Source organism: Sorex araneus, chromosome 5 (genome assembly GCF_027595985.1).
Source record: "Sorex araneus isolate mSorAra2 chromosome 5, mSorAra2.pri, whole genome shotgun sequence".
NCBI lineage: Eukaryota > Metazoa > Chordata > Mammalia > Eulipotyphla > Soricidae > Sorex > Sorex araneus.
Genome location: NC_073306.1, coordinates 124,941,551 through 124,945,044, shown reverse-complemented (window position 1 = coordinate 124,945,044; position 3,494 = coordinate 124,941,551).

Here is a 3,494-nt window from a genome sequence, read left to right as displayed (position 1 = left end):
GAAAAAGGGGGTTTTGAGGAAGAACAAGTTGGTTCTCTGAAAACACTAATTATATAGACAGGTTTCTTCTAAGATTGAGCAATAAAAAGTAATGGCACAAATATTATTTTCATTCTATCAGAATTACAATACTGAAAAGTTTGGTTTTTAATTATAAGAAATTGTCATAAACAACTTTATGTTGACATAAAACATATAAAAAAAGAAAGCAATCTTTCTATACAAACTCAAATCTCAAACCTGGCATAAAGGAGAAATTAGAAAACTTCGGTATATTAAAAACCACTTTTAATTAAATTATTTGCCAGAAAATTCTTCTATATCCCCCAAATATATACAAGGTACAGAGTCTTATAATCAAATTTTTGCCAAAGATTCAAGGAACAAAATGTTTTCGTATTATGCAAATTCTTTCGGGGATGAAGAGAGAAAGGTACTAGTCCATTTCATGAGACTAGATTAATCTTGATTCTAAAAACAGGTACAGATAATTAGTTTTACTATGGTAACAACCCAAATCTCTTTGGTTTACAAGACAAAGGTTATTCCTCATATAAATCACATGTAAAACACAAGTCAGCTGAGGGTGGGCTCCATGTTGCAGCTCTATTCCATGTGTTTGCACATCCAGGGTCCCAAACTAAAGAAACTTCCTCTGTGTGGCTCAAGCCCACTTCGGGGGTCAGAGGGAACAGCCTGAAAGAAAGTAAATCATTAGAATGGTGTAGTTGTGTGCTTGTTTGAGTCATAGTTGGCAGTGCTTAGGTGCTACTCCCAGGCCCATCCCGGGACAATACTTTAGAGACTTCATCAAAAAAATTACTAATGACCAATAACTTGGCAGTCACACCCACAAGCCACCTTTGGCTGGTACCAGATAATCTCACCAACGGCCATGATCCAGAGACTCATTGTCCTTCTCTCTCAGATGAGAGCATAAAACAACTCGCCACAGCCATGCTGCCAGACCCCACACTAAGCTGTTTCGTTCCAGGCACCCCGGGGCGGGCAAAAGGTTGGGTGAGGTCCCTCCCCACACCAAGGGACCCAGCCCCCGCAGCCAAAAACCTCTGGAACTCAACCACCACCAAGCTCACGGTCACTCTTCCACACGCTCGGGCCAGCATCACTCACGAGTGAACCTCTCCCTGGACATCTCATACTTCACACCACTCATACTCCAAGAGTCACTGTCACTGTCACTGTCATCCCGTTGCTCATCGATTTGTTCAAGCGGGCACCAGTAACGTCTCTCGTTGTGAGACTTATTGTCACTGTTTTTGGCATATCCAATACGCCACGGGTAGCTTGCCAGGCTCTGCCGTGCGGACGGGATACTCTCAGTAGCTTGCCGGGCTGTCCGAGAGGGCCGGAGTAGCACACTACATTTGATGGGTTTAAAGTAGAGGCAACCAACCTTAGAGGGAAATATATTTTTACAGATATGTATAAGCACACAGGGCTCAACCCTTAGCAACATATTAGTAATTTCTTATAGAAGGGCTTAATGGCCCCTGGGTGAAACACAACAATCTTCACACACTCTCCTCTAGGAAAAGGTTTTTGGAGCATTTTCAGCAGTTTGTTAATGACAAACAATACAAAATGAATTATTTTGGCTCTGCTTTGGGGCAGGGGTTGGAGTTCAGTATGGAAACATCCAAAATATGATGGTGAGGTGTAATGGTGGTGGGACTGGAGTTCGAATATTAAATGTAATCAAATATTATGAACTACTTTATAAAAATTTGCCTTGCACAGACCCAGATTCGATTCCTCCGTCCCTCTCGGAGAGCCCGGCAAGCTACTTAGAGTATCCAGCCCACATGACAGAGCCTGGCAAGCTCCCTGTGGCGTATTCGATATGCCAAAAACAGTAACAAGACTCACAATGGAGACGTTACTGATGCCTACTCCAGCAAATTGATGAACAACTGGTGACGACAGTGCTACAGTGCTACAATTAAGTTGCAACAGTGGTTTATTCATAACAAACAATACAAAATAAATTATGTTGGTTCTGCTTTGAGGCAAGAGTTGGGGTTCAGGATGGAAACATCCAAAATATGATGGTGGGAAGGTATAATAGTGGTAGAGTTGGTGTTTGAATATTAAATGTAATCAAATACTGTAAACTACTTTATAAAAATAACTGTCACTGTCTTCTGTCATCCCCGTTGCTCATCAATTTGCTCAAGCGGGCACCAGTAACATCTCCATTGTGAGACTTGCTGTTACTGTTTTTATTTTTGTTTTTGTTTTGTTTTGTTTTTTGGGTCACATCGTGCAATGCACAGGTGTTACTCCTGACTCTGCACTCAGGAATTACTCCTGGTGATGCTCTGGGGACCATATGGGATGCTGGGAATCGAACCCAGGTCAGCCGCGTGCAAGGCAAACGCCCTCCCCGCTGTGCTATTGCTCCCGCCCCTGTTAACTGTTTTTGGCATATCAAATATGCCACAGGGAGCTTGCCAGGCTCTGCCGTGGGGGCAAGATACTACCGGTAGCTTGCCAGGCTCTCCGAGAGGGGCGGAGGAATCAAACCCAGGTTGGCTGCATGCAAGACGAACACCCTACCTGCTGTGCTATTGCTCCAGCCCTATAAAAATAAAATTAAAAAAAATTAAATTCCAACAGTATATAATCAGGACTGTATGGTATTGCTACTGGAATAATGCTGGACTCATCAGGAACAGACAAAATCTTTTTTTTTTATTTTTAATTAGTGAATCACCGTGAGGGTACAGTTACAGATTTATACATTTTTGTGCTCATGTTTCCCCCATACAGTGTTCGAGAACCCATCCCTTCACCAGTGCCCATTCTCCACCACCAGTAAGCCCAGCATCCCTCCCACCCTCCCCAGTCCCGTCTCCCCCCACCCCACACTGCCACTATGGCAGGGTATTCCCTTTTGTTCTCTCTCTCTGATTAGGTGTTGAGTGGCCATTGTGTGGTGTCTCTAGTCTACATTCGGCATGCGTCACCCTTCCCCTGAATGACCTCCGACCACATTTTACTTGGTGTTTCCTTCTCTGAGTTGCCCAGAATGAGAGACCAGCCTCCAAACCATGGAGTCAACCTCCTGGTACTTATTACTACTATGGAACAGACAAAATCTTAAAAGCAGACCTACTAACTATGTATTAAAAAGGAAGGTGCTGGGCGATAGCACAGCAGGGAGGGCATTTTGCCTTGCACGTGGCAGACTCAGTTCAATTCCCAGCATCCCATATGGTCCCCAGAGCATCGCCAGGAATAATTCCTGAGTGCAAAGCCAGAAGTAACCCCTGTGCATTGCCGGGTGTGACCCAAAAAGCAAAAAAAATTAAAAAAAAAAAGGAAGGCGCTGGGGTAGAAGTGGAGTTGGGGGCTGCATTCTGTGGAATTGGTGAAGCAAAGCTGATACTGGTGATGGAATTGATATTGAAACACTGCGTAAAAATTGAATATGAAAACAATTGTAAATTATGGTGCCTAAATAAAAAACA